Here is a 26817-nt window from a genome sequence, read left to right on the forward strand (position 1 = left end):
AGCGTAAAGAGGCCTTCTCTTCTGAACACGTACTGGTGCACCCAGGGGCAATTACGGCTTCTTGGCTTCTGTAGGCATCTTGTACATGGACATGTCTTTGTGTCTAGGCTCCCAGTTTTAAAGCCCCGCTCGCAAAAATACGTGTTTTTATACACATGGCCAAATGCTCATTGGTTAGAGTTTTTCAAATAACCCACTGCGCAAAAGGCTCTTGTTTAAAATCTTGGGACTACAGGATTGGTTTAAAAAGTGCATTCTGTGACCTAGCTGTAAAACAACCTCTGATTGGTCCACCGAAAGGAGAGGCTAGTTCCCCAGGCTCGCCACCCAGAACAGCTATCATTTCACTACCAACAGTCGCTGGGGTAGGATGTTTCGCTCTGCATGTGTTCAGTAACACAGACTCTCTTACTGCTTTATTTTTTCCTCTCTTTCTATTCTTGAATAACCTGCCTTTACCAGCCTCTCTCCTTACTCAATCACATCCAATAACCTTTCTTTCCTTTTTTTCTCTAAAACTTACTGAAACTTTCTTTTTTCATCTTTAAACTCTCTCACTCTCTTCTTTCAACCTTTTTCTTTCCATGTATCCAAGTACAAGCACACACAACACTTCCCCTAGTCAAACACACACACACACACACAATTTTCAAAATGGCCGACGACGCCAAACTTCGGCGCCAACGGAAACAGGGTGGGAAGGCGGGACATAAGCCCTAAATGGGGCATGGAAACCTGTCAAAAATGCATGGTGATGAATGGACCTGGACAAGATAGCACCTGGCCTAATAGAGCTTTCCATCTCTCACTTACCTGATTCTGTGACTAGGGCACATGCTCTAGAAATGCAGAACCTCAGGTGGGTCTGTTTGAGTGAGCAGATTGCTACATCGCTCTGCGAGAGTCTAGCCTGCTGGTTTTTTAGCTGTGAATTCAAATTGAGAGAAATTCCAAAGCAACTTTTAAAAGCCTGTAGGCACTACTCTAATTGAAATAATTAATAATAATTAATAACTTCAAGTTAATTATAATGATGAGCATGTACACCCTCTATCCCACACAAAAAACGTTATCTTTTAGTCCTGGCTGCTAGACTGCGTATCCCACCAATGCAAACCGTAAAAAGCAAGAAAAAAGCAGTTAAGTGATTCAGCTCCCCATCTGTATGGCTCTCATCAGCTCCCCTTCTTGCCCTCATCTCCCTCCCTCCCACAGCCTGTGTACCTCCACCCTTATCCCAAGCAACCAGCAGGCAGCCATAACGCCAGCAAGGCTCATTTATTATATATGTACATGTGTTTTGATGATAAATCTAGGGTGGCTGTGGCTTTCCTGAAATACATTGTATGTAGTGTTTTACCTGGCTCTGTATTAGGGCCTGTCTACATTATCTATAGCATCATGGAAACAGCGCAGCAGCTATGATGCTGTAGTGTAGATGATACCTATGCTGAGAGAAGAGACATCCAGTGAAACTAAGCAGTAACCTATTGGGCACTGTATGTACACAACGTGTAATTCAACTGTGGAACTCACTGCCACAGTATCTCATTTGGTCTATTAAGTTTTGCTGAATTTAAAAAGGATTTGGCATTTCTATGGCTAATAAGAACCTCTACAGTTACATTAAATAGCATAAAAATGTATAAGAGCTATACAATCTCATGCTTCAGGACACAGAAACTTCCTCTGTGGGGAGATTATTCCATAATTGACTATTTAGAGGGATTTTTGCACCTTCCTATGTAGCATCTGATATTGGCCACTGTCAGAGACAGGATACTGGGCTAGAGGGACTTGTTTTGATTCTTCTGTTACTGTATACGCAAATTCAATTGAATGGATCGCTCAGGACACATAAAAAGATGTAGATTGAATTATTTGCAGTGGGGGAGGTCTAGGTTGGATATTAGGAAACACTATTTCACTAGGAGGGTGGTGAAGCACTGGAATGCGTTACCTAGGGAGGTGGTGGAATCTCCATCCTTAAAGGTTTTTAAGGCCCGACTTGACAAAGCCCTGGCTGGGATGATTTAGTTGGGGATTGGTCCTGCTTTGAGCAGGGGATGGGACTAGATGACCTCCTGAGGTCCCTTCCAACCCTAATGTTCTATGATTTATGCAATATTTCTTGATTATAAGTAATAAAGCGAAAACTATGCTAGGACTTGGCTCATCAGTGGCTAAATTCCGCTATTGTTCCTAATGCAAGTGGTGCTGTGAAGTGAACAGAACTTCTTGTCTGGACAGGGTGGGCCCCATTTGCATATAGGTACGTCCGGAGATACCCAGAGCTGCAAACATAGCCCCAGAGTCCAGACTCCCCATTCCTTTGCTCGAACCATATTCCACCGGGGTCCATTATTCAGCACCACATGCTCTGCAGTGGAATTATGCCGGGGCGGAGAAACTGAGAGAGGAAAATCCTCAACCAGTAAAATTGACTGATTCTCATACCCTGTGAGACAGGACTGGACACTAAAGCCCAGAGCCGAAAGGTATTTGGCGCCCATTAAAATCAGCGATGTCTAAACCCCTAATTCCTTTGCCCTAGTCTGACTTTTTGTTCCAGCTTCCAGGATCCACTGGACTTGCCAGATCAAGGAGGTATTGAGAGCGAAGGAGGCGGGGGAGAGCAGGGAGAGCATGGGGCCGCTGGAGGAGATTGAGTTCTGGAGGAACCGCTGCACTGACCTGTCTGAGATCAGCAAACAGCTCTGCAGGCAGGGAGTGATGCACATCGAGTCTATCTTGGTGCTCTCCAAGTCCTCCTATATGGCACCCTTCCAAAGCCTTGCCAGACAGATACAGGTAGGGGTGGAGAGAGGGCAAGGCTGAGTGGGGAGCCCTGGGAGGAGTGGATCAGAGCTGTGTCCCCCTTTGGCCACCCTGTTGTAAAAACTTGTGCCAAATGTTGGCTTCCAGGGCTCATGAAAGGGAGGGGATCCCTACAGTAAACCCAATCTTTACATGCACTGCTACTGTTCCAGTCTGGGGCTCTGCTCACATACAGCTCTGCCGATGCCCCTCAAGCCCTGGTGAGTGAATGCAGTTTTACTTTGATGCAGGAACCGAAAAGGCCTTGAGAGTTTAACTTGGGCCTTGGAGCCCTGCAGGCAGAGCGTCCTGCTTTCACTCGGCGCCTAATAGACTCTGAGTCACCTTGTTCCTCAGGATTAGACTGGCTGCTAGAAACGCAGATGAGATGACCCCTTGGATTTTCACTTCAGGGTCTGAGTTTTTTCTCTCCCCCTGGTGATTGATTTGCAGGATGGGTTTGAGCAAGCGCAGTCGAACCTCCAATTCTTTTCCATCCTGAAAGAGCCATTCCAGGAGCTGTCCACACTGCGTCCCAAAGACATCCCTGACAAGCTTCCCCACCTCATCAGCCTTGTCGCATTGGGTCAACTCCCCATACTACAATAGCAGAGAGAGAATCACAGCCCTCTTCCTAAAGGTGGGGGAAGGGTTATTGGGTTAGAGCAAGGAGGGGCTGGGAGCCAGGACTACTGGCTTCTATCTCTGGTTGTGGCAGGGGAGTGGGGTTTAGTGGTTAGAGCAGGGGGCTGGGAGCCAGGACTCCTGGATTCTATTCCCATCTCTGGGAGGAGAATGGGGTCTACTTAGTTAGAGCAAGGATGCGATATAGCCTACCTAGGGACTATTCTTAGTCTCATCTGGCTTTGAACTTAACCAAGCTCTCTGCCTCAGTTATATCTGGTGGCAGCGAGTTCCTCAGGTTAATTATCCTCTGCCCAAAATAATTTCTTCCTATCATTCTGATGTGTGTTGCCATTGAATCTCATGGAGAGCTAGTCTCTTTATTGCTAAGAATTGTTGCCCAGGAAGAGTCTGTTTACTTTAAGAGGTCAAGGCAGAGCTGTGCTTGACCCTTGAATCATTTCTCCTTAGATGAGCAACAAAATTATCCAGATGTGTTGCCAAGACATTTCCCTGGACCGGATTTTTGAGGGTTACATGGTATCCAGCAGGACAATCTCTCCATGACTGTATCTCATGTATGACTGGATGGAAGGATTGTTACCTGCATGCAGCTCAAATGCATAACAGGTGGGTAGTGGGACAGCTCAACGTCTGTGCCCTGCAGAACCAGCGGGAGGATGTAAAGGGAATGCAGCAGCTGGTGAAAGATCCCAGATTAGCTACTCCTCTGGATATCCCCAGGATGGGGACTACCTGGGTATTGGCAAGATGATTTTCCCCCTCCTTGTTTCAGCCCTGCTGTCAGACCCCTCTGGGGAGGAGGAAGGAGTTCAGTCTGTGTGGCCTGTTCAGTTCTTGGTATCTTGTCCAGACTGCCAAAAGGTGGGCCAGAGACATACAGCCCACTAGGGACAAACTGAAACACGCTTGGTGGCTGGGAGATGGGAATGAGTGGAGCCAGTGAGCCGGATGGGAAAGGCCCTGTGTCCCGTTCCCCAGTCCCCTAAACCAGCCAGTCCCTTCTGCCTGGCTCCAGCAAGGCCGGCTCCAGGCACCAGCAGAGGAAGCACGTGCCTGGGGCGGCACATGCTAAGGGGCGGCATTCCGTCTATTCTTGGGGTGGCACAGTCCAATCTTTTTTTTTTTTTGCGCTTCGGCAGTTCGGTTTTTTTGTTGTTGCTTGGGGCGGCAAAAATGGTAGAGCCGGCCCTGAGAACCAGGCACCGCTTCACCCCTTTACTCCAATGGAGTTACAGCTGATTTACACCCCCTGAGGATCTGTCCCATTAGCTACAATAGTGAGCATCTGAGTCGCACCAGATCAGGATCTGGCCCAGAGATGTAAATGAAGATATTGCTGATTTGCACCAGCTAGGGGTCTAATTCAGTGACTCCCATGGAGCAACAGTCACTTTACACCAGCTGGGGATCTGTCCCTGCAGCTCCTTGGCCCAGCTGCCTGTCAGAGGATGAGGGTTTTTGCCCTGAGCCCAGCTCTGCCTGTGTCACTGTGCTCTCACTGCACAGAGGTAGCTGCCTGAATCCCCCAGCTGGGAGTCGGTGATGTGCAGAGAGCTGCGTTTCCCATCTTCCAGGGGCTGCCCCACGAACCGCTGCTCGGTAGCGTTCTCCTGAGGGCTCACGGCCAGCAGGTGGGTCAGGCCTCGCCCAGGGAGCTGCTGGTACCAGTGGAAGGTTTGGTACTTGCTGGTGAAAGTGCAGGACAGTGTGGAGACCTCCCCTTCCCCAGTAACCAATGACCTGGGATTCTGATCCACTTGGGCTTCGCAGCAGGAGACTGGAGGGAAACAAAAGAACAGTTAAAATGTAGGTGAGAGTGTGTTACTTTGCCTATCTACCTATCTGACCATTCTTCCCTATGTGCAATTTCCCTATCCTTCCCTCTGAAGCACACTTCCATCCATCTATTGTCCCATTCATCATCTCTCTCTCTACCTAGAATCTTCCCCAGTCTTGAAAAGAGGCAAGAAATGCTAACAAAAGAACCCCAGGGCAATATGACTATTTAAATAGATCAGACACAAAGTTTGTCCCATTGGCAGCCCCTGTTTCCCATATATAGGTGCTGTAACTCTGAATCAAACAGAGCTGTGAACTGAATCAAATATGTCTTCAGTCATTTCTAGTTCAATGTCCTACAAGCGAAGCAGCTGGCTTGGAAGAGCCTAGAGTGTTCTGAGCAGAAACTTACAGTACAAATGAAGAAAGACCAAGGGGACTTTCAGCTCCATGATTCTCAGGCGGGTGAGGTGAATTTCTAACACCTGTAGCAACCAGGCACTCAGATGCAGTGGGTGCTTGGCTCATCTCTGCCTGATTTTTTTTTATTCTCAGACACAGCATGTGACACACACACCAGCCTAGGACCCTGTAGATGCCTCAGGTTGCTGACCTCAGCTGCCTTCTCGGAACTGTACAATCACAGTGTAGACAAATGCACCCAGCATGAGGCGATTCCTTGGGACTATCTGAACAGCACCAGCTGCGATGAGGAAGAAGGGACTGTGACGTTATGAATATAATATCCCATTGAAAGTATGACCCATGGCAGTTAAAGAGTTAAACAAAATCCTGCAAGCTAAGTGACCCAGAATCGAACTGTAGAGGCATATGAGAATAGTATGCAAGTGATAATTGGAATTATTCAATGCTAGTTAGAATTTTGAAGTGCAAACCTGCATTGTTAGAGCACTAGAATAATATAATATATGGAGATATACCTATCTCATAGAACTGGAAGGGACCCTAAAAGGTCATTGAGTCCAGCCCCCTGCCTTCACTAGCAGGACCAAGTACTGATTTTGCCCCAGGTCCCAAAGTGGCCCCCTCAAGGATTGAACTCACAACCCTGGGTTTAGCAGGCTGATGCTCAAACCACTGAACTATCCCTCCCTGAATAGGTGTTTACTTGGGTCTTGTGATGTAAACAAACAATTATTGTCTGTTACTATCGGTTTGACTCAAGATCCAAATGGAATATTAACATTTATGTTGACACTTTATTGAAATAGTATTATTGTCTATATGTCTCGTTGAAGGTTGTGGTAACCGGTATATGAACTGTTTAATGGATAGATTACCCTATGCTAATTGCCAGTGATGTTAGGAAAACAAGGAGTCACATCAAAAGAGTATTTTACCCAGGACTGAATGGCCAAGCAGCTTCTGGAAATGTATAAAGACCCTGGGACAGGATCCTTTTTCATCTCATATCTGCTTGGATGCTCATGGGGAAAGTTGCAATCCACAAAGAATGAGATCCCAGAATTCCTGGTGCCCCATAATGGACATTGACTTAATAGCTCTGGACTGATCTGAAAAGAACTGTCTGCATTTACAAAGCTCAATGACTCTATGTATCTGAACCTCAAGAATTAAACTCAAGTCTGTATGTAAATTGATTTTTTAACCAACACTAAATCTCTTTTCTTTTTTTTAATAAAATTTAGTTTAGTTAATAAGGATTGGTTATAAGCATGTATTTTGGGTAAGATCCAAGTTATAAATTGACCTGTGTGGGTGGCTGATACTTTGGGATTGGAAGACCCTTTTCTTTTATATGATGAAATAAGATTTTCAGAAATTGCCATCATACGTTTGACATGTGTGTCTGGATGGAGGCCTGAGTCTGGGTACTTTAAGGGAACTGCGTTGTTTGGATTTCTGAGTAACCATTGAGGTAATACAGAAGCTGTTTTGTGCTGGCTTGGTAAATCTAAATATTGGAATACCTGTAGATAAATCTCTGATAATTTTCATATGACTTTACATTGTGCCTCTTCATATAACCTTGTAGTGGGTCTACCCACGTTTGACCTCTGTTTTCATGAAACTTTGTATCAAAACCTCATATAGAAACCTTGTATTGATGAGCCTTGGTATATGGAAACTTTGTATCAAAGCCTCATGTAGAAACTTTGCATTGCCCTTGGTATAATGTTATAGCCCCTAAGGATAGAATAAGATAGAAGAAAAATATCTTTTTGCTAGCAGTAGAACAAGATCTCCGCCCCCCCCCCTTAATCAATTGCCCTGTTGAATGAATGAGGTGTGGATGAGCAAGGCATGGAAAGCAGCACCTCCAGACAGCCTCAACCGTTGGAGAGGGGCTGGGAGCCAGACCCAAGGACAATAAAACGTGTCAAGTGGGCTCATTAAAGACAAGCAGACATAGTGACAGCCTTGGGGGTTAGAAGCAAGCACCTTCTTTTGGAAACACCCTCTTTGCAGCATTGGGACAACACCCAGAAGAAAGCAGCACAAAGGACCAATGGACACAGACGCAGATTTTGAATCTGGTATAGATTTGCAGGAGAGGGAAGCTGCTATAAAAGTGAGGTGTCTTGCAGAGGACCCCGGGTCTCGTCTTGTCAACATGGGAGCATCGCTCCGGATCGGCAGAAGCCCGGCTCCACCCCCTCCCCCATCTAACTCACCTGGCCAGTTAAGGGGAGCAACTAATTGGTAACAACAACAAGATGGAGTGTGTTTGTGTGTGTGTATGTGAGTGCATGAGTGTAATATAAATCATATGCATATGATATAGTGTTAATGAATACATGTATTACTAATAAATGTGGCATTTTGCCTTATTCCCCCTGAAAAGATCCTGTTCAGTACTTTAAGTACAACATATCCACCAGCTTTGGGGGTTTATCTGCCCCGTTTGGTGTGCATTTCACCCTGATTGAGTGACCTCAGTTGGCTCCCATTGGCATCATTTTCACAGGGACCAGTGGCTATAATGCTAGCCAAGGCCTGGATTCATGTCCTTCCTCCACCACAGGCATTCTGGGTGGTTTTGGGCAAATCACTCAGGGCCATGTTTTTAAAGGGTTGCCCAGTGGGATTTTCAGATGCACCCAGGGCCCCTAAATCCCATTGATTTCAAAGGCTGTTTGGCACCAAGGCACTTCTGAAAAATCCCACTAGGTACCTAGAGCCCTTTAAAAATCTCCCTCTCTGTGCCTCAGATATCCAGCTGTAAAATGGGGGTAACAGCACTTTCCCACCTCTCACAGGTGTTGTGTGGACCCACAAAGTGAAGATTGTGAGGTGGGTAGACACTGTGATAATATGGCCAGAGAAATACCCAGTGCAGGCAGTTTTAGGCTGGAATGGTCAAACTCCACTGGGAGTTGAGCAACTAATTCCTTTGGGCTCCTTTGAAAATATTTTAAAAGGTGCTTTTCTCTCCCCCTTCCCCCCCGCCCCCATCCAAACCCTGCAGTATCTCAGCACCACACAGACATGAATGGTTCCTTTGAAAATCCCAGGCTAAATCCAAAGGGAGTTAGGAACCCGTGTCCTGTTGAATTTCAGTGAAGTTTGGCCACCTAGATCCTATAGGTCTCTTTGGCAACCCCAACCTCAGCCTCACAATGGCACGTTTCTTGAGGTTTTTATGAGGTGAAAGGGTCTGGCAATGGTTATTCTGAGTCAGGGGAAACGGGGCAGATTTTCAAATATTTCTGATACTAAGGAGGCCAAAAATAACCAGGTTGCAGCAGATAAATGTGTGTGTGTGTGTGTGTGTGTGTGTGTGTGTGTGTGTGTGTGTGTGAGAGAGAGAGAGAGACAGAGAGAGAGAGGGGAGTTGTGTTTGAGTCTTTGAAAGTGCGTGTTTGATCTGCATTGGGTGAGTTTGGTATGTGTGCTAGCTTGTGTGTGCATGAGTGTGTCATTTTGTGTGTGTGTGAATGAGAAAATTTGACGTGTTTGAGTGATTGTGTGGGTGTTTGATGTATGTAAGAGAAACTTTGGTATATTTGTGATTCTGGGTGTGAGTGGCTTTGTGTGCATCAATTGTGAGTTCACATATGTATGAATTTGATGTCTGTGAGAGAGAGAGGGAAAGAGATAGATTTTATGAGTTTGTGTGTGTGATAGAGAGATTTTTGTGTGTCTTTGAAACACATAAGTAGCTGTATGTCCAAACAACATTCCAATGCCCAGGCTGAAATGAGGATGTGCCTTTATATTTGATAGTAAAACTGTGCTGGAAAACTCCTGCCCAATTTTTCATTAATTCCTGCAGCTGTCAAATTGAAACGAAATGTCCACCAGATGGCAGCACATGATCACAAGCCTGGTTGCTTTCAGCCCAGGGTATGCCCCAATTTTATTACATTTTCTTTTCAGATCAACCCAGCAGGGCCTGAGGCAGCTCTGCTATTTTGCTCTCGGTTTTAGGTGACGAGGAACCGTTTAATTTCAATGCAGTTTATAGTTCCTTATGACTTGAAATCACAGGCTGAGATTTTGAAATCAGCCTAAGTGAATTAGATGCCTGATTCCCATTAAAATTAATGCAGACTGAGCATTCACATTGTGATTTCCGAAACCGCCTAAGGGATTTAGATGTCCAAGCTCTCTCTTGAATTTTAAGTGCAGATTAACTGTCAACCCAGGAAGGAATTTCAGCTGGGATTTCCGAAGGAGCCTAGGGGGGTTAGATGCCAAGCATACATTGATTTTGAACAGAATTGGAGTCCCTAACTGCCAAGAAACCCATCCCAGCCTCCCCCCCAGGAGATATTAATAGATTCTTTGATTCATAGATCCTAAAGTGCGAAGAGCTAGTGATCATCTAATCTGAATTCCTGCATTAACGAAGGCCAGAGAATGATACTTGGGATTCCTGCACCCTCCCAGCCCATATCTTGTGGTTGACGTAGAGAAGAGACACCCAGTCTTGATTTAAAGATTTCAGATGATGGAGAATCCACCATCTCCCGGGGTAAATTGATTCAATGTTTAATTACCCTCACTGTTAAAAATGTGCACTTTCTTTCTAGTCTTTTAATTTTTCTCATTCCGGCTTCCAGCCATGGAATCTTATTCTCCTTTCTCTCATTTCATCTCCACATTGTGGTGCCGCCTTTTCCCAGAAATCAGGAAGAGTTTTTCATCTCCAGGAAACCAGCTGTGACAGGTCTCACCTCCACTTCATAGCCCTCCCCAACACACACCACCACAAACCCCTTTCCTGCCTTTGGTCTCTTCCTAACTTCACCTGCAGGAGTCAGTTTCTTACAGTAGCGGAGAAGTGTCAGATTTTTGTTCAGGGCTCCCTATGAATTTCAACACTGTGTCTCTACTGAAAGCGCAGAAGTATATGGCCGCGTCCCCCAACTCCAGAGCTGTGATCCTCAAAGTGACGGAGCTTTTGGACTTCTCCAAATTAACAGAGAATCTCTCCCCTGCCTCATTCCTCTTCGTTCTTCCTGATCGTTGCTAAGAAAGAAAAATAAGGCATTCCCCGCGGGGCTGTTTGTACCCAGGGCCGGCTCCAGGCACCAGCCTTCCAAGCAGGTGCTTGGGGCGGCAATCTGCAAGGGGCGGCAGTGTGTTTTTGCCCCCAAGCAGTGCACCGAATTGCTGCCGTGGATGGCGGGGGCAGTCCGTGCGCCTTTAGGGCGGCACGCGCGTTTCCGCGGTGGCGGCAATTCGGTGGCAGCTTCTATGTTCAGCTGCCCGCGGCGGCAATTCGGCAGCAGCTTCTGTCTTCCTGCTGAAGACAGAAGCTGCCGCCAAATTGCCGCCGCTGCGGAAATGTGCGTGCCGCCCTAACGGCGCACGGACTGCCCCCGCCGTCCGTGGTGGCAATTCGGCGCGCTGCTTAGGGCGGCAAAAACAGTAGAGCCAGCCCTGGGCTCCAGCCTCCCTTCCCTGATTCTCCTGAGCTGTAAAAACCAGAATCTATCATTATGATTAGGGATGTCAGGTTTAAGTGTGCGCCTGGTCCTTCACAATTAAGTCTAAGTGTTACTTGTCTGCTTCAGATTTGTAGAGCTGGATCAATATTTTATATGAGAAAGACATTAACGCCCAAGCAGCACCGAAACTAGGCAAATACAGCTGAATGGGGATTATGTACTTGAGCTTTGCTCTCAGGGTCTGTGAGCTCCCCAGAGCTCCTGGGTAGGATAATCTCCCTGTGTCTTCCTACAGCCCTGTCTCCCTGTCAGTGGGAAGAGATTCTGGGGCATCTCAAAGGCTGTGAGCTCTTCCATCCTTTCCTGGGGAGGGGGAGCAGAGAGAGGGTCTGCAGGCTTGATGTGCCCTTTGGGGGCTGATTCTTAATTCAAATAACATGCATTTGCAAAATCCTGCCCTGGGATTCATGTCCCAGGCCCCAGAGCTAGGAAACTCTTGTAGACCTTCCTATCCCTTGTGCCAGCAGGGTACTGCCTTCTGTCCCCAGAGCGCTGCTCTGCCTTTTCTGCAAGGCCCTGGATGATAAACATGCTGCCGACTCTGAGAAGCAACGGAGATAACATGCCCACCTAGGAGAATCTACTCCCTATCTCGGTGCCTGCCTCTGAGGCGGCTGTTGGGCATGACAAACATTTTCTCCTTCAGCACTTCTAACAGGCTTTCCGAGAAAGGCTGGGTTCTGGACCAGACTAGCATCTTTGCTCAAGTGGATGCCCTTGTTCAGCACTGTAAAGACCTCCTGGCAGGGCCGTCCCTAGCTATTTTGGTACCCTATGCAGCCCCCCTGTGGGGGGGCTGTGTAGGGTCCCAGGTCTCCACTGGGGAGAGTGGGGGGGGCTGGCCCCAGGCCTACACAGGGGGGCTGTGTGGGGCCCCGCACCAAGCCTCCACGGGAGGAGGTGGGGCTGGTCCCAGGCCTCCGTAGTGGACGGAGGGAGGAGGGGAGCTGGCCACTTCCTGTGGGAAGTGGAGTGACCCGGCCCCAGCTTGCTCCGCTCCCCTGGCTCCCAGGCTGGGGGGGAGGGGAACCGCCCCCCAGCACTTGCTGGCAGCGCGGCTGGGAGCCAGGGGAGCGGAGCAGGCTGGGGCCGGGTCGCTCCACTTACCATGCGGTGAGTGCAGGGTTGGGCCTGGCTGCAATCTTCAGGGGAGTGGGGGCGGGGCTGGGGCAGAGCAGGGGCAGGAAGAAGCGGGGCTGGGGCGGAGTAGGGGTGGTGGCCCTGGGGAAGAGCCGGAGCAGGGGCTGGAGCAGTACGCAGCTGCGCAGGGCACCAGGAAATTGTTCACTACACAGCTGCCTACTTTGCCTATGGGTAAGGACGGCCCTGCCTCCTGGAGGTATGTGGAAGTGGCACATGATTCCCCCGTTGCGGTGACAGGACTAGGGACATGGCCTGGCATTGCCCTGCGGGATGATAATCTCACTGCAGCATTGGCACCCTGGCATCGTTGTGAGAGGAGGCTGCATCTCAGCCTGACAATTACTGGTGTTCATTTGCTTTGAGCCAACAGCTGCTCTCAGGCACACCAGGACAAATCCATCTGTTTCCATGACAGAGCAGTTTGGCGCTCAGTGTTTTGTACAGTGCCTGAAACAAGTACCAGGAGCTGTGTAGTGATCGTTAACAGCTCAGTGCCTGGCATCAAACACTCCTCATACTGAAAGCACAATAGCGTTCAGCCCAACATGATGTAGGGAGCTGTGCGGGAGGTACACAACCCTGTGTGACAGTGGAGAGCCCCACCCAGGAGGTAGACAGCCCTGGGTGGTGGTGGGAACGCAGCCTTCTGCATCAGCTGGAGTTTTCAGAGTGTCTGATCGTCCCTGCTGCTCCAGGTAGATTTCATTACAGTGCCCCATTCTGGTGGTGATGTGTGGAGAACACTGGCAGACATTCCTTCCCCGCAACACATGCAACGTCATCACATCATGCCATGCTGCCCTGCATGCATTCAGGGCTCCCGCATTGTTCTGCAGACTCAGGCTGCTGGGGTGCAGGCAGCCCCAGGTCAGCTGTGCGCATGTCTACACTTCAAACTCTGCAGCAGTGCTTCAGTGAAGACGCTACCTACACTGATTGGAGGGGTTCTCCAATTGGCGTAGGCGCTTCTCCTCACCGAGAGGTAGTAGCTAGGTTGAAGGGAGAATTCTGTCTTCACTGGGGTTAGGTCGGTTTAATTTTGGTGCTCAGAGGTTTGGATTTTTCACACCTCTGAGTGTCATATTGACTTAATTTCCTAATGTAGACCAGGCCTTTGACTTTACATTGTAAGATCTTTGGGACAGGGACTGTCTTTTGTATTCTATGGTTGCACAGCACCTAAGCACAATGGGGTCCTAGGACAAGCCTGGGGCTCCTTGGCGCTAGGACAAGACAAATGAGTAGCTGAAAGCCCGTGCTGTCACATGGGTGTGGCAGTTGGGCCAAGTAATCCAGTATGTGTCTCATACAGCCAATTAAACTGTTGCATGCAAATTAGCTGTAAAGTAAGGGTGATGGTTGAATCATAGAATCGTAGGGCTGGAAGGGATCTGGACAGGTCATCTAGTCCAGTTCCCTGCACTCGAGGTGGGACTACGTAATAACTAGACCTTCCCTGACAGTTGTTTGGTTGAGTTATCTCTGATACCACGGACTCTTGGCATGGTGTAGATATATGCCTTGCTTTGCACGGGTATAATTCGTAAAGTCAAAATAGCTGGGACCTTAAAAATTGGGCGGTAACAGATGGCAAAACCCAGTGATGATTGAACCTAGTGATATTCTGAACAGAAAGAGCTCCCAAGCATGCTTGTAGGTGTTTCCATCCCTCCGCACTGACTCAACAGACATTCAAAGCTCCAGACGGGTGACAATCCTGGAGTCTTATTATATAGATAACAATAATAATATCAAGGTGGGTGGCTGCCCTGCCAAGCTGGGGTGGGGTTGAACTACATCTCCCAGCAGCCACTAGGTGCTCCCACAGCCTAGAAATGTGTCCGCTGAGGTAGCAGGTCAATGGGGATGAGGGTGGGATTCATGCAGAGCAATGGGAAGGCAAACCCGATAACACTGCGGTGCACTTGCCAATAGGTTTGTGACTGCCAGCAGCACTTCACCCACTGGGAGGATGGGAAGCAAACCCCACTGCCCTGTTTCTTTGGACACCGGTGTCCCCAGATGACCCGGAACCTGCTGGAGATAGAGGAGACCTTTCAGAAGCACCTGCACACCCTGCGCAACATGAAGGGTGGGATCCTGGATGTGAAGAACACATTTTTGCATGAGGATTTTAACCGGAAAGAGGGGCCTTCTGCTCACAGGGCCTGGTGGCAGAGTCTTCCCCCTCTGACAGCTCTCGCAGTGGGCATGGGGTCAGCCCAGTGTGCTCCCTTCCTCTGTGCTGACACTGCTAAGGATGGTGCCAGCTGCATGGGTCAGGCCTGGATAGGCACCGGTGACTAAGAGCATTGGCAGGGACCTGACTTGGTAGTGACAGATTGGGCCCATTTCCTACCCTCGTGGCCAGCAGTGGAAGAAAGGGGCTGTGCAATCAGCTCTGTGTCACAGAGCCACTCCCTCCCGTATTGTCAGGTAGAGAGGGCAGGAGGTTACAGAGGGAGGGACAGTGAATGAGAGTGGAGAGTTCATAGAATCTCAGGGTTGGAAGGGACCTCAGGAGGTCATCTAGTCCAACCCCCTGCACAAAGCAGGACCAATCCCCAGACAGATTTTTGCCCTAGATCCCTAAATGGCCCCCTCAAGGATTGAACTCACAACCCTGGGTTTAGCAGGCCAATGCTCAAGCCACTGAGCCATCCCTCCCCCCAACTCCTGGGTGGGGCCGGTATGTTGCAGGGGGCAACTGTCCCTCTTGTTCCCTGCTGTCAGCTTCCAGGAAGAGGGGAGACTGTGAGTGGTAGGCATGCTTGGAAAAGTGGAGACATGGCCTGTTGTGTGTGTGCAGGGCCGGCTCCAGGCACCAGCGAAGGAAGGGGCGGCACTCCATCCGTTATTGGGGCGGCTTGTCCGGGTCTTTGGCAGCAATTCGGCGGCGGGTCCTTCACTCCCTCTCTTCCTCTTGGGCAGCAGCTCAATTGGGTTTTTCTTTTTCTTTTCTTTTTTTTTTCTTCTTCACCACTTGGGGCGGCAAAAAAGCTGGAGCCAGCCCTGTGTGTGTGTGTATGTGTGTGTGTGTGTGTGTACAAGAGCTGTCACTATGTCCTGGCCAGTTGGGGCTCCCTGCTCCTAGCCAGCAGTGTTGTCCCAGTGAGGTGGTGGTGAGTTTGTGCCTCTGTTTACTGTCCTACAACACCTTTTCCCTTCTCGCTGACAATCCCCACTGCCCTGTGACGCGAGGTTCCGCTCTAGTGTCAAAGACCTGGAGGTGATGACCTAAAACCTGATCACCTCGGCCTTCAAGATGGCGAGGGATGTGGAGCATGGCATGGAGATCCAGGACATCTTCCATCACCTGTCCGCACGAGAGGTATGGGGCCGGTGCCAGGGCAGCAGGGCAGGACCCTGTCAGAGTACTGTGTCCTGAAGACGATTAACCTTTCCAGACACAGATGCCAAACTCCTAGCCAGCTATTGACTGGATAGCTGGGAAGTTTGGAAGCTCCTGGAATGGGGAAGCAGGGGGCAGCTCCAAGATTGGGGTGTCAGTGAGGAACAGCCTCTGGACCAGGTGGTTCTGAGTGGGGGCAGTTCTCAGACATGGCAGTTAGGGGGTGCATGCTCCTAGACTGGCTTCTTGTGAGCTGTGGGAGGGCTACTCCCAAACTGGTTAGTTGGGGAGTAAGGGAGTGTTGTTGACAGCGCCCAGGTTATGTCAACGAGTGCATCTTCCAGATGAAGTGGGGGGACCAGCCCCTGGATGGGGAGTGGGTTGCTGGTGCAGCTGTTGCATTGCATGGGCTAGTGGGTTTGGACCAATGCCTCACACCCCTCTGGGGCTCAGCTGGCCTCTTTCCTCCCCTAGGCCATTAAGCTCACCTTTGACAAGAAAGCTGTGGATGTCTACCTGCTGTTCAGCAGAGAGCTCTCCCTGGTCAACAAAGAGCCGAGCAAGAAGCTGCCGTTCCTGCCGCCACACATGTGCCATTATTTGGGCCTGGCGCAGGGGCTGCGGGCTCTGCGCTGGCGCATCGAGAAACCCCTAAATGAGTATTGCACATCCATGGCAAGACCCCTGTTCCAGCTGTTCATCTCTCCCTGTCTCATGCCCCCATGTCAGGGGCCCTTTCTATCTCTGTCAAATGGGACAGAGTTCTCCTTGGGGGCCTGTTAGCACTGCCTCATAATCAGCTGCAGAGGTGGCTCTTGGAGAGACATAAGAAAGCTCCTTCATCCCAAAGTCTGCCTGTCAGAGAGAGAGGGCAGGACTGAAAACCCAGCCGACTCCTGGGCACTAGAGAAACCAATGTACCCATCTAGCCCAGTATCCCTGCATTCCTGATGCATCAGGTTAGATCACTCGTCCTTGTAGTTTAGCATCCATGCCTTCACACTGCACCAGCCCAGATGAATGGTTCATCTCGTCTGATATCCCTGCCTCTGATAGGGACAATACCTTTTGCTTCAAGGTGTAACATGCCACCCCCTTTCAGGCCAACGCTATCCTGTGTTGCTTGGGGGAGTGCGTGTGTGCGAGCGTGTATGTTCGACACCATCCCGATGTTCAGCCAGGGACCACCTTACTTCCTGTATCTTGAAGACTTGGAATTTCTGCCCAAGCAATTGTCATGGAAGATGTTGTTTTCATTCATCTAACTACCTCATCTGTTTTTGACTATTTGCCTCAATAACATTCTCTGTCAGTGAGTTCCTTTGACAGGTTTAATTATACGTTGTGTAACAACAAAACAGCATTTCCAGCATCAATCACAAAACCTCCAGTATGTGCAGGCTTGAAACTGCCAAAGCTAGGTCTGAAAATCACCTCTGCCTTTCTTACCTGTCCAGCCCAGGGCTTGGCATTCTGGGGCTCACCTCTCCTCTGTCTGGCAAACACCTCGTGTCTCATGTTTCTCTGCCCTGCATTAGGTGTTAGTCATACAATCATGGACTGCGTCAGCCATGGAACATAGGTCTTGTTGGTACGCAGGAACTGATTGTAGAAATACCTCCTGCTCATATTTCTCATCCTGAAGGATCTCAAAGCACTTTACAAGCAATAGACTTGCAATGATCACTTAACACACCATGGAAAGGCAGTTTCCCTTGGGAGCATTGCAGGAGTTTGCCAGTCACACACCAGTGTTGCACAGGGGTAGTTAACCCAGCATTGAAATGCTGCTGCCTCTGGCGTGGGGCATAGGTGCTGTTTAACTGTATTGCTGCTCAGCAGTTTAAAACAGGACGCAAAGGAGAAGCCCATTGCCGGCTGAAATTACAGGAGGAATCACCCAAGTTGGCATTTGGCCAGGACACCACTTTTCTACACAGAGCCCTCTGCATATTCCCGCTTTTGTGCTGGGGTCTGCACAGCGTTGGAACTCCCTAGCGAGTAGAGCTGGCGGGGGCCTCCAGAGCGCTTTCTTGGGGCATCACAATTGGGGCTATAGTTGTATAGGGGTTATGCAGCCTCCACCTTCCTCCGTTTCTTTTGTTACCCCTTGAGAGTCCAGTTATGTAGAGGGGAACAAGCAGGGCGAGAGGGGATGCATGGGGAGCATGAGTAGGGAGAACTCCAGTTCTTCTTCGAGTGATTGCTCCTGTGTATTCCACAGTAGGTGTGTGTGCTCGCCACGTGCACCAGTGACGGAAGTTTTTCCCTTAGCAGTACCCTTAGGAGGGGAGCACCGCTGCAACCCCTGGAGTGGTGCCTCTATATCGTGCTATAAGGGGAGCTGCGCACTCCCCCCCACCCTCAGTTCCTTCTTGCCACCAGTGAAGGTAGTCGGAACTTTGTGCTCCAGCTTTACTGTAGCTCTTCTAGTAGCCTTAGTAGTACTCAGCTTCTCCAATAGTTGGATAACTTCTTAGTTAGTAGCCTGGTGCGGGTCATGCCCCGTGCCCCAGGCTTCAAGTCATGCGACTCCTGTCACAGTTCTATGCCAAGAAGCGACCCGCACAATCAGTGTCTTCGCTGCTTGGGCGAGACTCACGTAACCGATCGCTGTAAAATCTGTAGGTCATTCAAGCCTCGCACTAAACGTGAGAGAGATATCTGGCTCTGGGCCCTGCTAATGGAATCTGCATTGGCCCCAGCACCGGCGCGCCGATCGGACTCGGCACCGGGTACCGCGTCCTCGGTGCGGAGCGAGGCGCCCTCCACCAGCTAGCACCGCTCACATGCTAAGAAGCAAGGGAAGACTCAGCGGCGCCAACAAAAGGACAGGGGTGAGGCCGGACCCGAGTTGGGCAGCCCACGATCCCCCTCGGGACCCAGACCTCCGACTCGTGCTGAGCAGAGTAGCACGGTCCCGTCCGCGTGTGCCTCTCCCGTGGTGAGAATGCCGTCGACGCCGGAGGCTGCACAGGCCACGCGTGACATCTTCTCCCTTCCAGTGCCAGGTGTGCCGCTCGAGACGGGCCCTCGGTCCCGAGGGAAGCCGCCGTTGGGAGCACACCAGCCCTCCCCGGCAAGACATAGCCCGTGCTCCGAGGACGTGCGCCGCCCCGTTCGATGAGGTCCTCACATAGCTCGCATCAGCCCTCCACCCCGCTCAGACTGGCTGACTAGCCCGCGTGGGAGTCTCGAGGGTCCTCCACTCCCCACCGGGAGCACAGGCACCGAGACAAGTGGCGTCGACGCTCCTTTTCGAATCGGAGCTATAGGAGCAGATCCTGACGCCATAGTTATAGACGCTCGGGCTCGAGTGCCTGCTCCGCCAGACACCAAGGTCAGAGCTTCCCTCGAGCGTTACCGGCACCGAAGCGTCGTAGCTATGATCGCCAGGACGACTATGAGAGCAGCACTTCGGTCGAGTACCGCTCCTCATCATCGTCAAGGTCCAGATCTCGGGGTCGGCACTGGCACGACCGTAGATGCTCCCGCCGCTCCTACGGCACTGTGAGGTCAATGGCAACCTCGACCTCGGCACCCAGCCGCCCGTCCCCAAGCCGCACCGGCCCCCAAGAGCAGCCTGCACCGCTCAGAACCCAAGCCGGTCAGTGGCAAGGGGCACCGTGGCAGGGCCAATGGTGTCAATGGGCACCATTTCTGCAATTGCCTGCCCAGGCGAGATCCCGCTCAGTAGCCAGAGCGTCCCAGGCCCATTCGGTGTCCCCCCTCAACAGAGTCAAAAGTCGACGGGCACCGAACCGGCGGCACCGGGCCCGGACTCGGTCTTGGGAGTTGAACCACTGGCACCTCCCGACGCCCTGGGAGCTGAACCGGCCCCCTCGCCAGCACCGGAGGAGACCATAACGGCCCCTCCGTCTATTATACAAGAGGACTTTAAAGCTCACCAGGAGCTCCTCAAAAGGGTAGCCTCGAATCTCCAACTCCAGGCTGAGGAGATGGAGGAGCCATCGGACACCCTTTTCAATATGCTGTCCTCAGCACCGGGCCGTGTGGCCCTACCTCTCCACCAATGGGTAGCCAACATATCGACTGCCCTGTGGCAGACCCCAGCTTCCTTGGTGCCCATCTCCAAGAAAGCGGAGAGAAAGTACTTTGTTCCAGCTAAGGGACATGAGTACCTGTACTCCCACCCGGCACCTAACTCTTTGGTGGTGGAGTCAATCAATCATCGGGAATGCCACGGTCAGCCCGCACCCACCCCCAAGGACAAAGATGCCAGGAGACTTGATTCTTTTGGCAGGAAGGTTTATTCTTCCACCAGCTTTCAACTTAGGGTGGCCAACCACCAAGCCCTGTTGAGCCGCTATGATTTTAATTTGTGGGGGTCTCTACCAAAGTTCGAGCCTCTTCTCCCGGAGCAGGACAAAAAGGAGTTCAAGGCTCTGGTTGTGGAAGGGGCAGCAGTGGCGAAAGCAGCCCTCCAGGCTGCCTCGGACGCAGCCGACACGGCAGCCCATTCTATGGCCTCGGCCATATCCATGCGAAGGGTGTCGTGGCTTCTCCTCTCTGGTCTGTCTGCAGAGTCCCAGTCTCTGATGCAGGACCTTCCCTTCAACGGGAAAGCGTTGTTTGCGGACCAAACCGATGTTCACCTGCATGGGATGAAAGACTCCTGTACCACCCTGCAAACTCTGGGCCTATACGTCCCGCCAGCGAAGGACACACCTAGGCCGCAGACCTCCGCTCCTCCCGCTAGGGGCAGATATGAACCCCCTCCTAAGCGACCAAGGGAGCAGAGATGCAGGTCTCAGGATCAGTCCCGCTCGGCCCCGCGACCAGGCCCGTCGAACGGCAAGAGGTAGGGGAAGAGGCGGTTTTGACTCTTTGCGGGGGGCCACTGGGCCTGTTGCCACGGACGCCCCCCAGTTAATAAAGTTTGTGTTCTGCAACCGTTTATCTGCATTCCGAGTGCAGTGGTCCCGTATAACGTTGGACCAGTGGGTCCTCAGCACGATTTCCAGGGGCTACATGTTGCAGTTTGCCTCACCCCCCCCTCCACTACTCCTGCCCTAGGAGGACCTCGGGGACCCGGAACATGCCCCCCTTCTAAACCAAGAGGTGGCACGCCTCCTCGACCTGGGTGCGGTAGAGAGGGTACTGGTAGAATTTCAGGGCAAGGGGTTTTACTCCCAGTATTTCCTGATCCCAAAGGCTAAAGGCGGGCTCCGTCCCATTCTGGACCTACAGAACCTCAACAGGTTTATGGTCCATTACAAGTTCCACATGGTATCCCTGACCTCCATCATCCCCTCCTTGGACCCGGGGGATTGGTTTGCGTCCCTGGACCTCCAGGATGCGTATTTCCACATCCATATTTTCGAGGGTCACAAGCGCTTCCTCTGCTTCCTGGTGAGGCGGGACCATTACCAGTTTGCGGTCCTCCCTTTTGGCCAGGGTTTTTACCAAATACATGGCAGTGGTGGCAGCCCACCTCCAGAGGAACGGGCAAATTTTCCCTTACCTGGACGATTGGCTTCTCAAGGGCAACTCCCGGTCCCAGGTACAGGCCCAGATGCAATTCCTGCTGTCCACATGCGCGAATCTGGGCCTAGTGGTGAACGAGGCCAAGTCCATGCTAGTACCGGTTCAGCGCATACACTTCATAGGGGCTCTGCTAGACTCCCTAGAGGCCACAGCCTCTCTTCCCCAGGACAGGTTCGAGACACTAAAAAGTCTCGTAGCCTAGGTCATGGCCTTCCCCGTGATGACGGCAAGGGTGTGCCTTCAAATCCTAGGTCACATGGCAGCATGCACGTCTGTGGTGCGACATGCCTGACTCAGAATGATGGCCCTCCAACTCTGGTTGGCCTCCCACTATTCCCAGTCCAGGGACAGCCTGGACAAGGTGGTCACGATGCCACCCAACGTGGTGGCCGCTCTGCAATGGTGGTCCCTCCCGAGCAATATGCTAAATGGGATCCCCTTCCGAGAAACCCCTCCCTCACTAGACCTGGTGTCGGATGGCTCGGACCTGGGCTGGGGAGCCCATATAGGAGACTTTCAAACCCAAGGCAGATGGTCGACCTTGGAATTGTCTCTGCACATAAACGTCAGGGAGTGCAGGGCAGTATGCCTGGCGTGCATAGCGTTCAGTTTGCACCTTCGCGGGAAGGCAGTCAGAGTCCTCATGGACAACACGGCCGCGATGTATTACATCAACAGGCAGGGGGAAACGCGCTCTTCGGCCCTGTGCCGGGAAGCCCTGGACCTATGGGAGTTTTGCATAGCCCACGATATCTCCCTACGGGCCTTCCACCTACCCGGTGCACACAATGTGCGAGCTGATCATCTCAGCAGGGTGTTTTCCCAACAATACGAGTGGTCACTCCACTGGGAAGTCGCCCAACAACTCTTCTGAGAGAGGGGAGCTCCCCGGGTCGACCTCTTCGCTACCGCCCAGAACAGGCACTGCCCCCTGTTCTGCTCCAGGGCAGGGGCAGAAAGGGGGGCGATCTCGGACGCATTCCTCCTCCGGTGGTCAGACCAACTGTTCTATGCCTTTCCACCCTTCCCACTGATAGGCAAGGTCCTGCAGAAAGTAAAGGCAGACTGGTTGAGGGTTATCCTCATAGCCCTGGATTGGGCCCGCCAGCACTGGTACGAGACCCTTCTGCAACTGCTAGCAGCCCCCCCCCACGGAGGCTGCCACTCCGCCCAGATCTCCTCTCCCAGGAGAGGATGCCTTCTCCATCCCAACCTGGCCGTGCTTCACTTGACAGCGTGGTTGCTCCATGGTTAAATGAGGAGGAGGGAAGGTGTTTGGAGGATGTCAGATGAATTCTGCTGAAGAGCAGAAAGCCGTCTACACGACGGACCTACCTTGCCAAATGGTTTAGGTTTTCTAGGTGGGCGGGGGAGCAGGGCGCCTCCCCGTCATCCGCATCCCTCCAACTGATTCTAGATTACCTCCTGTCCCTTAGGACCCAAGGTCTAGCTCCGGCCTCCATTTAGCAGCCATTTCAGCCTTTCACCCTCCGGTGCAGGGTCACTCATTTTTTCCCCATGAGATGACCTCCCACTTTTTAAAGGGACTAGACTGTACATTTCCGTACGCCAGGGCCCCGGTCCCGCAATGGGATCTGAATCTAGTGCTATCCCGCCTCACAGGTCCTCCCTTTGAGCCCTTGGCCATGTGTTCCTGGTCCCACCTGTCATGGAAAGTGGCATTCTTGGTGGCTATCACCTCAGCCCGTCGGGTCTCGGAGCTTAGGGCCTTGACCTCGAAACCCCCGTATACGGTCTTCCATAGGGATAAAGTCCAGCTTTGCCCATGTATGTTATAGCTGTCCCCCTGTTGGATTCCTTTTTCCCCTTTCCTTTCTGTTTGTGCTGAGTGGCTGCCCCCCCCCCCCCGGCCATGGAACTGACCAAAGTCACAGCCTGGCCCTGCTCATGGAAATGGCTTGTGCAGACTGACTGGAGCCATTGCTCTGCTCAGGGAGGGGGGGGCTTCTCGCTCCTTTGTCTAGCTTCTTTGTTCGGACCCGGCTCGGTGTAGGGTGCTCTGCTCAGGTATGCAAGACCTAAAGTGGCCACATAGCTGAGCATGTGATTCATACCTGTGACTCAGAACTTGCCCAGACATGTCCTGTGCCTACCTGCAGTTTCCCTGCCTTCTCTCCTCCCCTGGATTAAGGGGAACCAATCAAAGTTACTGGCGGGAAACTGCCTGAGTTTGCCTTTAAAACCAGACATTTTCTGATCAGACCCCCGGAGAAGGTCCTTGCTTTGCCACCTGGTCTGATCAGCTAGGGGTCTTTGGGGGGCCCTCTCCCCACTCTCGTTTGTTTTTGAGCGTACCCCCGTTTTTAAACTCCCCTCCCACGAACAACGAATTTGTGCCTGGAGATCTCCTGATTATTGTAAGCGAATTGAGTCCTCTCTGCGTCCTCTGATGCTGAAACTGCTGTTCCTGCTGCTGCTTTGGGGATTGGTAAGGAAAAACCTCTTGCACACTCCCCTCGTTCTAGCTGCTGGCTTCCTTTCCCCAGCAGGCAAACCCAAGCTAACCCTTTGAAGCTGTATCCTGGGCACACACCACTCTGCCCTCTGGAACTACCCCTAGTATAAGGTGCACCCATTAGGTTAGATTTAGCCTTTAGTCTAGATAAATTGTAATTTCATTTTGCATAGCTGTGGTTAAGTTAGGTTTAGAAAATTGCTTGCATTGTACTCTGTAAGTTAGGCTTAAAGAATTGTTGCATTGTGTTTTGTTACTTGCTAATTTGTGTAGTCTTGGTTAAGTTAAATCATAGATAAGATTTTGCTGTGTTCTGTATAATTGTCTCTCTGCTGTTTAAACTTGCAGCCTGTCTGCTCTCTCTCTCTCTCTCTCTCTCTGCTGTTTAAACTTGCAGCCTGTCTGCTCTCTCTCTCTCTCTCTCTCTCTGCTGTTTAAACTTGCAGCCCGTCTGCTCTCTCTCTCTCTTTCTCTCTGCTGTTTAAACTTGCAGCCTGTCTGCTCTCTTTCTTCCTCTCTCTCTCTCTTTTAATCCCTTCCCCCACGTGCTCACCCTGCTCCCACTGCTGCCAAACCTCAATTGTATTACTGAAGTCTAGCATAAAACCCCATTGGTTACCCCTTTTTCTCTCTAACACCCCTCACATTTTACATTTACACCACTGTGACACATTTTTACCTAGAGTTGTTGGTTATTTAACACATTTTACCCATACTGTTAGTTGGTTATATGCTGCTGTGACACACCCTTTACATAGAAATTGTTAGCTACCTGTTACATTTATACTTCAGTGTTAATTGGTTACCAACTGTATTGTACCCCACTGTATTGTACCCCACTATTGAAACCCCCTATCCTATTTACTAAAAGAAACCCCTCCCCAATTGTCTACCTTAACAAACCCCATACCCCTCACTATTGAATTTTCCCTGTTTTTGCATTTTCTTAATAAAGTTTATTTTGCACCCCACCAGTGCAGTAGTTGTCCCCCAAGATCCCCTACCTGCTGGCAGGGTCAGCCCACACCCTGCATTTCTCCCCAAGGTGGTCTCCGCCTTCCATATGGATCAGGACATTTTCCTACCGGTACTCTGTCCTAAGCCCCATTCCTCCAACGAGGAACGCCGCCTACACACGCTAGATGTACGTAGGGCGCTGGTCTTTTACCTGGACCGAACCAGGCCGTTCAGGAAATCCTCGCAATTGTTCGTTGCGTCGGCCGAGCGTATGAGAGGGTAACCAGTCTCCACCCAGCGCCTTTCCTGCTGGATCACCTTGTGCATACGCACGTGTTACGACTTGGCAGGGGTTCCCCTGCCACCTATCGTAAAGGCACATTCTACGAGAGCGCAAGCCTCGTCGGCCACCTATGTAGCCCACGTCCCTATCCAGGACATATGTAGGGCTGCCATGTGGTCCTCTGTCCACACTTTTTCCTCACACCATGAGATCATCTCCCAAGCACGGGATGATGCCGCATTTGGTAGGGCGGTACTCCCTCCCGCTAACCTTTAAACTCCTACCCACCTCCATCAGATATAGCTTGGAGTCACCTACTGTGGAATATACAGGAGCAATCACTCGAAGAAGAAAGGACAGTTACCTGTTCCATAACTGGCGTTCTTCGAGATGTGTTGCTCCTGTCTATTCCACATCCTGCCCTCCTTCCCCTCTGTCGGAGTTGTCTGGCAAGAAGGAACCGAGGGTGGGGGGGAGTGTGCAGCTCCCCTTATAGCGCGATATAGAGGCGCCACTCCAGGGGTCGCAGCGGTGCTCCCCTCCTAAGGGTACTGCTAAGGAAAAAACTTCCGGCACCGGTGCACGTGGCGAGCACGCACACCTACTGTGGAATAGACAGGAGCAACACATCTCGAAGAACGCCAGTTACGGAACAGGTAACTGTCCTTTACTGGTAAGTTACCTCTTTTTCTTGGGGTGGGACCACGGGACCTTTAATGATCTTAAAGGGTCACAACTCTCATTTTGCATCTCCTCTGAAAGAGAGCACCTCCAGCAGCACGGTGTTCCAGAACCCCACACCGGGAGGCTTGAAACAGCTCTGACTCAGCCTTGCCACTCACTTGTCAATTGCTTTTGGTTGCCCTAATGCTATTTGTTTTATTGCACCAATGAGTGGCTCCATTTGTGCGCACGTTGGTTTTTTTATTGCGCTGGTCTGAAAGAGCTGAATGTCCAGTGAGAATTTTATCTTCGGATTTCACTTGTTCACAAGCAGTCAGCTAATGACCTAGCAGTGTTTAGGGAGTGCAGGGCTGGGACAGCAAGGGGCTGTGAGTGGAGACTGAGGGCCATCAGCAGAGGTAGGTGTGTGTGTCTGTGTGTGTAGTCCAGAGTTGCAATAGCCGGGGGGTGGGGGACTGTGTGTCAGGAATGAGGGACATCGGCAGAGCTGAGTGGCTTTCAGGACTGGAATAGCAGGGGGAGGAGTAAGGCTGCGAGTCAGGATCGATGTGCAGTACCTGCCCCCATTAACCCTCTTCCTAGCTAATGTCATCAGTCCCTCCTATGCAAAATCTGCTCCCCCCAATTCCTCCCCAGTGGAAGTAAAAACACTGGGTGGAGTTCTCCATCTGCCTTGCAGTGTCTTTCCAATGCTCACTTCATGCCCCACATTGGGACCAGGGACGGATTAATTTTTTGTGGGCCCGGCCCCAAACATATTTGTGGGCCCCCCCCGGGGAATGAAGGGGCCAGGGGCAAGAGCACAGCAGGCAGGGTGGATTTGATTTAAATCAGGGGTTCTCAAACTGGGGGTTGGGACCCCTCAGAGAGTCGCGAGGTTATTACATGGGGGGTCGCGAGCTGTCAACCTCCACCCCAAAGCCCGCTTTGCCTCCAGGATTTATAATGGTGTTAAATATATAAAAAAGTGTTTTTAATTCATAAGGGGGGGTCGCACTCAGAGACTTGTTATGTCAAAGGGGTCACCAGTAAAAAAGTTTGAGAGCCACTGATTTAAATCATGATTTAAATCACTAGTCAGGAAGACTTAATTTAATCATGATTTTCTACATAAAAGTGCATTCTTGTTGGTTGTTATAACCTTAATACATATTCTTCACAACTCAGAGATAGATGTAGGTTTCATTTTTAGAAGGTACACACTATACATTTTTAAACAGTGATTTATTTT

The 26817-nt window shown here is 50.9% G+C and overlaps 1 pseudogene; it reads left to right on the plus strand.

Annotated features, from left to right (window-relative positions):
• Positions 1–654: 654 nt before the first annotated feature.
• Positions 655–18768, plus strand: LOC135873736 (dynein axonemal heavy chain 2-like; annotated as a pseudogene).
• The last annotated feature ends 8049 nt before the right edge of the window (positions 18769–26817 follow it).

Source organism: Emys orbicularis, chromosome 2, assembly GCF_028017835.1.
Source record: "Emys orbicularis isolate rEmyOrb1 chromosome 2, rEmyOrb1.hap1, whole genome shotgun sequence".
Lineage (NCBI taxonomy): Eukaryota > Metazoa > Chordata > Testudines > Emydidae > Emys > Emys orbicularis.